A 14,353-nucleotide genomic window follows, 5' to 3' on the forward strand; every position below is an offset into this window, starting at 1 on the left:
TCTGATCTCACTGGGCCCCCGGTTTACACACTGTGTGATCTCACTGGGCCCACCCCCAGGTTACACACTGTCTGATCTCACTGGGCCCCCGGGTTACACACTGTCTGATCTCACTGGGCCCACCCCCGGGTTACACACTGTCTGATCTCACTGGGCCCACCCCCGGGTTACACACTGTCTGATCTCACTGGGCCCACCCCCGGGTTACACACTGTCTGATCACACTGGGCTCACCCCCGGGTTACACACTGTCTGATCTCACTGGACCCACCCCCGGGTTACACACTGTCTGATCTCACTGGGCCCACCCCCGGGTTACACACTGTCTGATCTCACTGGGCCCACCCCCGGGTTACACACTGTCTGATCTCACTGGGCCCACCCCCGGGTTACACACTGTCTGATCTCACTGGGCCCACCTCCGGGTTACACACTGTCTGATCTCACTGGGCCCACCCCCGGGTTACACACTGTCTGATCTCACTGGGCCCCCGGTTTACACACTGTCTGATCTCACTGGGCCCACCCCCAGGTTACACACTGTCTGATCTCACTGGGCCCCAGGGTTACACAATATCTGATCTCACTGGGCCCACCCCCGGGTTACACACTGTCTGATCCCACTGGGCTCACCCCCGGGTTACACACTGTCTGATCTCACTGGGCTCACCCCCGGGTTACACACTGTCTGATCTCACTGGGCCCACCCCTGGGTTACACACTGTCTGATCTCACTGGGCCCACCCCCGGGTTACACAGTGTCTGATCTCACTGGGCCCACCCCCGGGTTACACACTGTCTGATCTCACTGGGCCCACCCCCGGGTTACACACTGTCTGATCTCACTGGACCCACCCCCGGGTTACACACTGTCTGATCTCACTGGGCCCACCCCCGGGTTACACACTGTCTGATCTCACTGGGCCCACCCCCGGGTTACACACTGTCTGATCTCACTGGGCCCCCGGGTTACACAATGTCTGATCTCACTGGGCCCGCGGGTTACACACTGTCTGATCTCACTAGGCCCACCCCGGGTTACACACTGTCTGATCTCACTGGGCCCATGGGTTACACATTGTCTGATCTCACTGGGCTCACCCCCGGGTTACACACTGTCTGATCTCACTGGACCCACCCCCGGGTTAAACACTGTCTGATCTCACTGGGCCCACCCCCGGGTTACACACTGTCTGATCTCACTGGGCCCACCCCGGGTTACACACTGCCTGATCTCACTGGGCCCCCGGGTTACACATTGTCTGATCTCACTGGGCCCCTGGGTTACACACTGTCTGATCTCACTGGGCCCACCCCCGGGTTACACACTGTCTGATCTCACTGCGCCCCCGGGTTACACACTCTCTGATCTCACTGGGCCCCCGGTTTACACACTGTCTGATCTCACTGGGCCCCCGGTTTACACACTCTCTGATCTCATTGGGCCCACCCCCGGGTTACACACTGCCTGATCTCACTGGGCCTACCCCCGCGTTACACACTGTCTGATCTCCCTGGGCCCCGGTTTACACACTGTCTGATCTCACTGGGCCCCCGGTTTACACACTGTCTGATCTCATTGGGCCCACCCCCCGGGTTACACACTGTCTGATCTCACTGGGCACACCCTCGGGTTGCTCACTTTCTGATCTCACTGGGCCCCCGGGTTACACACTGTCTGATCTCACTGGGCCCCCGGGTTACACACTGTCTGATCTCACTGGGCCCACCCCCGGGTTACACACTGCCTGATCTCACTGGGCCCACCCCCGGGTTACACACTGTCTGATCTCACTGTGCCCACCCCCGGGTTACACACTGTCTGATCTCACTGGGCCCCCGGGTTACACACTGTCTGATCTCACTGGGCCTACCCACGGGTTACACACTGTCTGATCTCACTGTGCCCCCAGGTTACACACTGTCTGATCTCACTGGGCCCATCCCCGGGTTACACACTGTCTGATCTCACTGGGCCTACCCACGGGTTACACACTGTCTGATCTCACTGGGCCCCCGGGTTACATACTGTCTGATCTCACTGGGCCCACCCTCGGGTTGCTCACTTTCTGATCTCACTGGGCCCCCGGGTTACACACTGTCTGATCTCACTGGGCCCCCGGGTTACACAATGTCTGATCTCACTGGGCCCACCCCCGGGTTACACACTGTCTGATCTCACTGGGCCCACCCCCGGGTTACACACTGCCTGATCTCACTGGGCCCACCCCCGGGTTACACACTGTCTGATCTCACTGGGCCCACCCCCGGGTTACACGCTGTCTGATCTCACTGGGCCCCCGGGTTACACACTGTCTGATCTCACTGGGCCTACCCACGGGTTACACACTGTCTGATCTCACTGTGCCCCCAGGTTACACACTGTCTGATCTCACTGGGCCCACCCCCGGGTTACACACTGTCTGATCTCACTGGGCTCACCCCCGGGTTACACACTGTCTGATCTCACTGGGCCCACCCCCGGGTTACACACTGTCTGATCTCACTGGGCCCACCCCCGGGTTACACACTGTCTGATCTCACTGGGCCTACCCCCGGGTTACACACTGTCTGATCTCCCTGGGCCCCGGGTTACAGTGTCTGATCTCACTGGGCCCCGGGTTACACACTGTCTGATTCCATGGGACCCCCGGGTTACACACTGTCTGATCTCCCTGGGCCCCGGGTTACACACTGTCTGATCTCACTGGGCCCCGGGTTACACACTGTCTGATCTCACTGGGCCCCGGGTTACACACTGTCTGATCTCCCTGGGCCCCGGGTTACACACTGTCAGATCTCACTGGGCCCCGGGTTACACACTGTCTGAACTCACTGGGCCCACCCCCGGGTTACACACTGTCTGATCTCACTGGGCCCACCCCCGGGTTACACACTGTCTGATCTCACTGTGCCTACCCCCGGGTTACACACTGTCTGATCTCCCTGGGCCCCGGGTTACACACTGTCTGTTTCCATGGGACCCCCGGGTTACACACTGTCTGATCTCACTGGGCCCACCCCCGGGTTACACACTGTCTGATCTCACTGGTCCATCCCCCGGGTTACACACTGTCTGATCTCACTGGGCCCACCCCCCGGGTTACACACTTTCTGATCTCACTGGGCCCACCCCCGGGTTACACACTGTCTGATCTCACTGGGCCCACCCCCGGGTTACACACTGTCTGATCTCACTGGGCCCACCCCCGGGTTACACACTGTCTGATCTCACTGGGCCCCCGGGTTACACACTGTCTGATCTCACTGGGCCCACCCCCGGATTACACACTGTCTGATTCCATGGGACCCCCGGGTTACACACTGTCTGATCTCACTGGGTCTCCGGCTTACACACTGTCTGATCTCACTGGGCCCACCCCCGGGTTACACACTGTCTGATCTCACTGTGCCTACCCCCGGGTTACACACTGTCTGATCTCCCTGGGCCCCGGGTTACACACTGTCTGTTTCCATGGGACCCCCGGGTTACACACTGTCTGATCTCACTGGGCCCACCCCCGGGTTACACACTGTCTGATCTCACTGGTCCATCCCCCGGGTTACACACTGTCTGATCTCACTGGGCCCACCCCCGGGTTACACACTGTCTGATCTCACTGGGCCCCCGGGTTACACACTGTCTGATCTCACTGGGCCCACCCCCCGGGTTACACACTTTCTGATCTCACTGGGCCCACCCCCGGGTTACACACTGTCTGATCTCACTGGGCCCACCCCCGGGTTACACACTGTCTGATCTCACTGGGCCCACCCCCGGGTTACACACTGTCTGATCTCACTGGGCCCCCGGGTTACACACTGTCTGATCTCACTGGGCCCACCCCCGGATTACACACTGTCTGATTCCATGGGACCCCCGGGTTACACACTGTCTGATCTCACTGGGCCCCCGGGTTACACACTGTCTGATCTCACTGGGCCCACCCCCGGATTACACACTGTCTGATTCCATGGGACCCCCGGGTTACACACTGTCTGATCTCACTGGGCCCCGGGTTACACACTGTCTGAACTCACTGGGCCCACCCCCGGGTTACACACTGTCTGATCTCACTGGGCCCACCCCCGGGTTACACACTGTCTGATCTCACTGTGCCTACCCCCGGGTTACACACTGTCTGATCTCCCTGGGCCCCGGGTTACACACTGTCTGTTTCCATGGGACCCCCGTGTTACACACTGTCTGATCTCACTGGGCCCACCCCCGGGTTACACACTGTCTGATCTCACTGGTCCATCCCCCGGGTTACACACTGTCTGATCTCACTGGGCCCACCCCCGGGTTACACACTGTCTGATCTCACTGGGCCCCCGGGTTACACACTGTCTGATCTCACTGGGCCCACCCCCCGGGTTACACACTTTCTGATCTCACTGGGCCCACCCCCGGGTTACACACTGTCTGATCTCACTGGGCCCACCCCCGGGTTACACACTGTCTGATCTCACTGGGACCACCCCCGGGTTACACACTGTCTGATCTCACTGGGCCCCCGGGTTACACACTGTCTGATCTCACTGGACCCACCCCCGGATTACACACTGTCTGATTCCATGGGACCCCCGGGTTACACACTGTCTGATCTCACTGGGTCTCCGGGTTACACACTGTCTGATCTCACTGGGCCCACCCCCGGGTTACACACTGTCTGATCTCACTGCGCCCCCGGGTTACACACTGTCTGATCTCACTGGGCCCACCCCCGGGTTACACACTGTCTGATCTCACTGGGCCCACCCCCGGGTTACACACTGTCTGATCTCACTGGGCCCACACCCGGGTTACACACTGTCTGATCTCACTGGGCCCACCCCCAGGTTACACACTGTCTGATCTCACTGGGCCCACCCCCGGGTTGCACACTGTCTGATCTCACTGGGCCCACCCCCGGGTTACACACTGTCCGATCTCACTGGGCCCACCCCTGGGTTACACACTGTCTGATCTCACTGGGCCCACCCCCGGGTTACACACTCTCTGATCTCATTGGGCCCCGGGTTACACACTGTCTGATCTCACTGGGCCCACCCCCGGGTTACACACTGTCTGATCTCCCTGGGCCCCGGGTTACACACTGTCTGGTCCCAGTGATGGTATCAGTATCTCCCACATGTCCCAAAGCCCCAGCTCCAGGCCTGTGTTAAGCTCTGGGTTTCCGTTCACAGTAAAATCCCGGCTCCCCGCCTGAGATTGCAAATTGTGAGCGGTGCGGCCGGGATTTTATTGCGCCACTTTCTCCGCCAGCTGCAGACTGGGCCCCCGCCCTCCCTCCATCCCTGGGCCGTGCCCTGTATTGTGAGCCGGGATCTGATGCTGACAGTATGCGGCCCGCTTTCCCCGCTCAGTTACAGCCCCTTACTGTTAGTTTACAGTCCCTGGGTGTGTGATAGAAAGCCTCAGACCTGACACCGCGACATTTTCTTCGCTGTCCCGGCCCCGCCCACACAGCCCCTGAGCCCAGCAGCAGGAATGCTGCAATGTGAGAGAATAAAGAGAGAAGGTGCTGGGAACAGTCAGCCTGAGAGCTCAGGCAGTGTGTGTGGGTGGAGAGAGAATGGATCTGAGGGAAGCTCTTTGTCATTGGCCTGACATTCAGGGGTACGGGGCTTTAGCTGCTGCTGGGGGCAGTGCAGTTGAACCCTAACATCTGTGCTTGGGCACAAGATCAAAGTTTACGGGTTTGGGGTAATATATTAGCACGGATAGAGGATTGGGTGACAAGCAGAAAACAGAGAGTCGGGATAAATGGTTAATTCTCTGGTTGGCAATCAGTAACTCGTGGAGTGCCGCAGGGATCAGTGCTGGGACCCCAACTATTTACAATCTATATTAACGACTTGGAAGATGGGACTAGGTGCAACGTAGCCAAGTTTGCTGATGATACAAAGATGGGAGGAAGGGTAATGTGTGAGGAGCACATAAAGAGACTGCAGGAGGACATAAGCAGGCTAAGTGAGTGCGCAAGAATTTGGAAGGTGGAGTATAATGTTGGAAAGTGTGAGGTCATGCGATTTGGCAGAAAAAAATGAAAGAGCAAGTTATTATTTAAATGGAGAAAGATTGCAAAGTGCTGCAGTACAACGGGACCTGGGGGTACTTGTGCATGAAACACAAAAGGATAGTATGCAGGTACAGCAAGCTATCAGGCAGGCCAATGGACACTTGGCCTTTATTGCAAAGGGGATAGAGTATAAAAGCAGGGAAGTCTTGTTACAACTGTACAGGGTATTGGTGAGGCCACACCTGGAATACTGTGTGAAGTTTTGTTTTCCATATTTACGAAAGGATATACTTGCTGTGGAGGTAGTTCAGAGAAGGTTCACTAGGTTGAATCCAGAGATGAGGGGATTGACTTATGAGGAAAGATTGAGTAGGTTGTGCCTCCACTCATTGGAATTCAGAATAATGAGAGGTGATCTTATAGAAACGTACACGATTATGAGGGAGCTTGACAAGGTGGATGCAGAGAGGATGTTTCTATTGATGGGGGAGACTAGAACTAGAGAGCATGATCTTAGAATAAGGGGCCGCCCATTTAGAACTGAGATGAGAAATTTCTTCTCTCACAGGGTTGTGAATCTGTGGAATTCGCTGCCTCAGAGAGCAGTGGAAGCTGGGATATTAAGAAACTGACTATTTCTGTCTAAATGTATTTAAGCGATAAGGGGATAAGTGGTTATGGGGACCGTGCAGGGAAGTGGAGCTGAGTCCATGATTGGATCAACCACGATCATATTAAATGGTGGAGCAGGTTCAAGGGGCCTTATGGCCTACTCCTGCTCCTATTCTTATGTTCTTCTGTTCTTATTTATTGAAAATATACAGGACTGTTTCCTGACTGAACATGTTAATGAAGTAACTGAGGAAAATCATATTTTGGATGTGGTGTTTAGTAGTGAGCCTGAGAACTATCAAAGACTGTATTGGGCCACTGAAGGGTGTTCAAGGACAGGTTACAAAGCACTCTCTGAGTATGGCAGAAATACCTTGCATCAGTCTTCACCCTTGAAGATCATGCTCAAATATTAGAATTTAATAATGCTAGTTTTTCTCAGTAACATTAACAAAGATAAGCATATTGTTTTTGAAAAAATTAAGAACTTAAACATATATAGAGCAGCCACCCGAGAGTCCTCCGGGAGATGGGACATGTGCTGTGTGAGGATCCTCCGGGAGATGGGACATGTGCTGTGTGAGCCCCTCCGGGAGATGGGATATGTGCTGTGTGAGGGTCCTCCGGGAGATGGGACATGTGCTGTGTGAGGGTCCTCCGGGAGATGGGACATGTGCTGTGCGAGCCCCTGGCCTATATGTTTAATAGCTCACTGCACTCTGGAATGGTTCCTACAGATCGGAAGGAGGTTAAAGTAATCCCCATTTTTAGAACAATGTGACAAGGCAGACCTGGGTAACTATAGGTCCATCAGTTTAATATCAGTAATAGGTAAGATGCTTGCAAGAATCATAAGGGATGCAATACATTAATTGGATAGGGGGGGGGGGACATATTCGGGACACCCAACATGGCTTCATTAAAAAAAAAGTTCATATCTCACAACTCTAATTGTATTTTTTGAAGAAGTTACAAAGTTGGTGGATGAGGGAAGACCAGTAGACATTGTCGACTTAGATTTCCAAAACCCTTTTGACAAGGTACCGCACAAGATGCTTCTCGATAAGATTGGAGCCTCTGGTATTGGTGAAATATATTGAGCTGGATACAGAACTGGCTGGCAGGATGTAGGTAAAGAGCAGTTATAGATGGATATGGATCTGTTTGGAGTACAGTCACCAGTGGTGACCTGCAGGGATCAGTGCTGGGACCGTTGCATTTACTATTTTTATTTATGATCTGGATTTTGGGGTTGGGGGCACAATTTTGAAATGATACCAAGATCTGTGCGAGTGCTCGAACTGTAGAAGTGGCTCGTCTGATTCAGGCAGATCTTAAAGTGTTGGGACACAGGCCTCATGACTGGAAAATGATGTATAACTTAGATAAGTTCAGTGTTATGCATGTGGGCAGGGCAAATGCTAAACATTCATACACCCTCCAGGGAAAGGCATTAAAGATGGTGGAGATAGAAAGAGATTTGGGCATTCTAGTGAATACATCTTTAAAGGTACACGAGCAATGCAGTGTAGCGACAGCTAAAGCAAATAGGATGTTTGGGTGTATCCATAGGACAATTGAGTATAAGGTGAGGCATACTGTTTTGTCCGAGTACAAGACCTTAGTCAGGCCACACTTGGAATGTTGTGTCCAGTTTGGGTCTCCTCACATGGTGGGTGATATTGAGGTTCTGGAAAGGGCCACTCGACTAATTCCAAGTCTAAAGCATCTTAGTTATCAAGGTAGGTTAAAAGAGTTGGGACTCTTTACCTGAGAGCAGCGTAGACTTAGGGCGATATGAGTGCGGTTTATAAGATATTGAAGGTGAAAGAGAGTGTTCCAGCTGACCGTTTATTTCAATTAAGTAGGTTAGACAGGACCAGGGATACAAATTTCAGTTGCACAATGCTAGATCTAGGTTAGACATCAGGAGGTGGTTCTTTTCCCAGAGAACAGCAGACCTCTGGAACAAGCTGCCCTCTCATGTGGTGGATGCAGACTCACTGAATTCCTTCAAGTAAAAGCTGGATTTGTTTCTGGCTGCGGCGGAGATTAACACTTACAGATGGTAGGTACTGCAGGGAATTTAATGGCACGAGTGCTCTCCTGGAATAGTTTCGATCACTTAGATGACTTGAAGAGGAATTTCCAACATTTTATTTTCCCAAATTGTCCGAAGTTTGTTTTTAATCAGTACTTTTGCCTCCCAGGAGATCACATGGACTCGGGTGGAGTGGAGTGTATACGCTGTGACAGGCTTGATGGACCAGATGATCTTTACCTGTGCATCACTTATCGTATGTATTAACCGTTTCCCCTGCACTGTCCCATCCAACAATCCCAGGGCAGGTACAGCACTGATTAGATTCAAAGTAAAGCACCTCTGCACTATCTCATCAAACAATATCAGGGCATGTACAGCAGGTACAGCACGGCTTAGATACAGAATAAATCTCAGGCCCCGAATTAGAGCCCACAGGCCCCGTGGTGACCGGCCCGGGTGATCGGGGTCACTGGCGTCCATCTTGCACATGGCGGGATCAGGGCGCATGCACGGTCATCTTGGTTCAGGAACAGAGAGTGGGTGGGGCTTCAGGGTCTCTGTTCCCAACTGGGTCCCAGTGCCCGGGAGATGGAACATCCTGAGCAACACATTTTTCATCATCATAGAATCAGAGACTGGTTACAACATGGAAGGGGGCCATTTGGCCCATCGAGCCCATGCCGGCTATCTACAAGAGCTTCTACTAATCCCACTCTAGCTACTCTGTCCAGACCCCTCATGATTTTGAACACCTCTGTCAAATCTCCTCTCAATCTTCTCTGTTCTGAGAACAACCCCAACTTCTCCAGACTATCCACGTAACTGAAGTCCCTCATCCCTGGAATCATTCTCGTAAATCTTTTCTACACGATCTCAAAAGGCCTTCGTATACTTACTAAAATGCCGTAACCAGAATTTCTCCACCTCAGTCAACAAGCTCCCGCTGGAGAGGAACTAAACTACAGACCCAGTGGGATCCTGTTCAACCTTCATCTTCTCCAGGCCAGGTCCAAGACCACCCCAATCTCTGTCGTTGAGCTACTGTACGCTGACAATACATGTGTCTGTGCACATACAGAGGCTGAACTCCAAGTCACAGTCAACACTAAACGTTCATAAGACAAAGGTCCTACACCAACCTGTAATCTACCACACAGCACTCCCGACCCCCCCCCCCCTCCACAGTCAGCAAGATGCACGGCGCGGCCCTGGACAACATGGATCTTTCCCATACCTCAGGAACCTCCTATCAACAAGAGCACACATTGATGACGAGAATCAACACCGCCTCCAGTGCAACCTTCGGCCGCCTGAGGAAAAGAGGGTTTGAAGAGCACGCCCTCAAATTTGCGACTAAGCTCATGGTCTACAGGGCTGTAGTAATACCCACCTCCTGTATAGCTCAGAGACATGGACTATGTGCAGTAGGTATATCACCCCCAGCACCCAGCTCATTGTCTACAGGGCTGTAGTAATACCCACCCTCCTGTTTGGCTCAGAGACATGGACTATGTACAGTCGGTATATCACCCCCAGCACCCAGCTCATGGTCTACAGGGCTGTAGTAATACCCACCTCCTGTATGGCTCAGAGACATGGACTATGTACAGTAGGTATCTCAACCCCAGCACCCACTCATGGTCTACAGGGCTGTAGTAATACCCACCCTCCTGTATGGATCAGAGACATGGACTATGTACAGTAGGTATATCACCGCCAGCACCCAGCTCATGGTCTCCAGGGCTGTAGTAATACCCACCCTCCTGTATGGCTCAGAGACATGGACTATGTACAGTAGGTACCTCACCCCCAGCACCCAACTCATGGTCTACAGGGCTGTAGTAATACCCACCCTCCTGTATGGCTCAGAGACATGGACTATGTACAGTAGCTATCTCACCCCCAGCACCCAGCTCATGGTCTACAGGGCTGTAGTAATACCCATCCTCCTGTATGGCTCAGAAACATGGACTATGTACAGTAGGTATCTCACCCCCAGCACCCAGCTCATGGTCTACAGGGCTGTAGTAATACCCACCCTCCTGTATGGCTCAGAGACATGGACTATGCACAGTATGTATCTCACCCCTAGCACCCAGCTCATGGTCTCCAGGGCTGTAGTAATACCCACCCTCCTGTTTGGCTCAGAGACATGGACTATGTACAGTAGGTATATCACCCCCCAGCTCATGGTCTACAGGGCTGTAGTAATAACCACCCTCCTGTATGGCTCAGAGACATGGAATATGTACACTTGGTATCTCACCGCCAGCACCCAGCTCATGGTCGACAGAGCTGTAGTAATACCCACCCTCCTGTATGGCTCAGATACATGGACTATGTACAGTAGGTATCTCACCCCCAGCACCCAGCTCATGGTCTACAGGGCTGTAGTAATACCCACCCTCCTGTATAGCTCAGAGACATGGACTATTTACAGTAGGTACCTCACCCCGAGCACCCAGCTCATGGTCTACAGGGCTGTAGAAATACCCACCCTCCTGTATGGCTCAGAGACATGGACTATGCACAGTATGTATCTCACCCCCAGCACCCAGCTCATGGTCTCCAGGGCTGTAGTAATACCCACCCTCCTGTTTGGCTCAGAGACATGGACTATGTACAGTAGGTATATCACCCCCAGCACCCAGCTCATGGTCTACAGGGCTGTAGTAATACTCACCTCCTGTATGGCTCAGATACATGGACTATGTACAGTAGGTATCTCACCTCCAGCACCCAGCTCATGGTCTACAGGGCTGTAGTAATACCCACCCTCCTGTATGGCTCAGATACATGGACTATGCACAGCAGGTATCTCACCCCCAGCACCCAGCTCATGGTCTCCAGGGCTGTAATAATACCCACCTCCTGTATGGCTCAGAGACATGGACTATGCACAGTATGTATCTCACCCCCAGCTCATGGTCTCCAGGGCTGTATTAATACCCACCTCCTGTATGGCTCAGAGACATGGACTATGTACAGTAGGTATCTCACCCCCAGCACCCAGCTCATGGTCTACAGGGCTGTAGTAATACCCACCCTCCTGTATGGCTCAGAGACATGGACTATGTACAGTAGGTACCTCACCCCCAGCACCCAGCTCATGGTCTACAGGGCTGTATTAATACCCACCCTCCTGTATGGCTCAGAGACATGGACTATGTACAGTAGGTATCTCACCCCCAGCACCCAGCTCATGGTCTACAGGGCTGTAGTAATACCCACCCTCCTGTATGGCTCAGAGACATGGACTATGTACAGTAGGTATCTCACCCCCAGCACCCAGCTCATGGTCTACAGGGCTGTAGTAATACCCACCTCCTGTATGGCTCAGAGACATGGACTATGTACAGTAGGTATCTCACCCCCAGCACCCAGCTCATGGTCGACAGGGCTGTAGTAATACCCACCCTCCTGTATGGCTCAGAGACATGGACTATGTACAGTAGGTATATCACCCCCCAACTCATGGTCTACAGGGCTGTAGTAATACCCACCCTCCTGTATGGCTCAGAGACATGGAATATGTACACTAGGTATCTCACCCCCAGCACCGAGCTCATGGTCGACAGAGCAGTAGTAATACCCACCCTCCTGTATGGCTCAGATACATGGACTATTTACAGTAGGTATCTCACCCCCAGCACCCAGCTCATGGTCTACAGGGCTGTAGTAATACCCACCCTCCTGTATAGCTCAGAGACATGGACTATTTACAGTAGGTAGCTCACCCCCAGCACCCAGCTCATGGTCTACAGGGCTGTAGTAATACCCACCCTCCTGTATGGCTCAGAGACATGGACTATGTACAGTAGGTATATCACCCCCAGCACCCAGCTCATGGTCTACAGGGCTGTAGTAATACTCACCTCCTGTATGGCTCAGAGACATGGACTATGCACAGTATGTATCTCACCCCCAGCTCATGGTCTCCAGGGCTGTATTAATACCCACCTCCTGTATGGCTCAGAGACATGGACTATGTACAGTAGGTATCTCACCCCCAGCACCCAGCTCATGGTCTACAGGGCTGTAGTAATACCCACCCTCCTGTATGGCTCAGAGACATGGACTATGTACAGTAGGTACCTCACCCCCAGCACCCAGCTCATGGTCTACAGGGCTGTAGTAATACCCACCCTCCTGTATGGCTCAGAGACATGGACTATGTACAGTAGGTACCTCACCCACAGCACCCAGCTCATGGTCTACAGGGCTGTAGTAATACCCACCTCCTGTATGGCTCAGAGACATGGACTATGCACAGTAGGTATCTCACCCCCAGCACCCAGCTCATGGTCTACAGGGCTGTAGTAATACCCACCCCCCTGCATGGCTCAGAGACATGGACTATGTACAGTAGGTATCTCACCCCCAGCATCCAGCTCATGGTCTACAGGGCTGTAGTAATACCCACCCTCATGTATGGCTCAGAGACATGGACTATGTACAGTAGGTATCTCACCCCCAGCACCCAGCTCATGGTCTACAGGGCTGTAGTAATACCCACCTCCTGTATGGCTCAGAGACATGGACTATGTACAGTAGGTATCTCACCCCCAGCACCCAGCTCATGGTCTACAGGGCAGTAGTAATACCCACCTCCTGTATGGCTCAGAGACATGGACTATGTACAGTAGGTATCTCACCCCCAGCACCCAGCTCATGGTCTACAGGGCTGTAGTAATACCCACCCTCCTGTATGGCTCAGAGACATGGACTATGTACAGTAGGTATCTCACCCCCAGCACCCAGCTCATGGTCTACAGGGCTGTAGTAATACCCACCCTCCTGTATGGCTCAGAGACATGGACTATGTGCAGTAGGTATCTCACCCCCAGCACCCAGCTCATGGTCTACAGGGCTGTAGTAATACCCACCCTCCTGTATGGCTCAGAGACATGGACTATGTACAGTAGGTATTTCACCCCCAGCACCCAGCTCATGGTCTACAGGGCTGTAGTAATACCCACCCTCCTGTATGGCTCAGAGACATGGACTATGTATAGTAGGTATCTCACCCCCAGCACCCAGCTCATGGTCTACAGGGCTGTAATAATACCCACCTCCTGTATGGCTCAGAGACATGGACTATGTACAGTAGACACCTCAAGTCACTGGAGAAATACCACCAACGATTTTGCCGCAATATCCTGCAAATTCCCTGGGAGGACAGACACACCAACGTTAGCGTCCTCGACCAGGCCAACATCCCCAGCATTGAAGCACTGACCACATTTGATCAGCTCTGCTGGGCAGGCCACATTGTCAGCATGCCAGACATGAGACTCCCAAAGCAAACACTCCACTCAGAACTCCTTCACAGCAAATGAGCCAAAGGTGTGGCAGAGGAAACGTTACAAGGACACCCGCAAAGTCTCCCTGATAAAGTGCAACATCCCCATCGACACCTGGGAGTCCCTGGCTAAAGACCGCCCTAAGTGGAGGAAGATCATCCGGGAGGGCGCTGAGCACCTCGAGTTTCATCGCCGAGAGCATGCAGAAATCAACTGCAGGCATCAGAAAGAATGTGCGGCAAACCTGTCCCACCCACCCCTTCCCTCAACGACTATCTGTCCCACCTGTGACAGGGACTGTGGCTCTCGTTTTGGACTGTTCAGCCACCTAAGGACTCATTTTTAGAGTGGAAACATGTCTTCCTCGA

The sequence above is a fragment of the Pristiophorus japonicus genome, unplaced genomic scaffold, assembly GCF_044704955.1.
Source record: "Pristiophorus japonicus isolate sPriJap1 unplaced genomic scaffold, sPriJap1.hap1 HAP1_SCAFFOLD_300, whole genome shotgun sequence".
Classification (NCBI taxonomy): Eukaryota; Metazoa; Chordata; class Chondrichthyes; family Pristiophoridae; genus Pristiophorus; species Pristiophorus japonicus.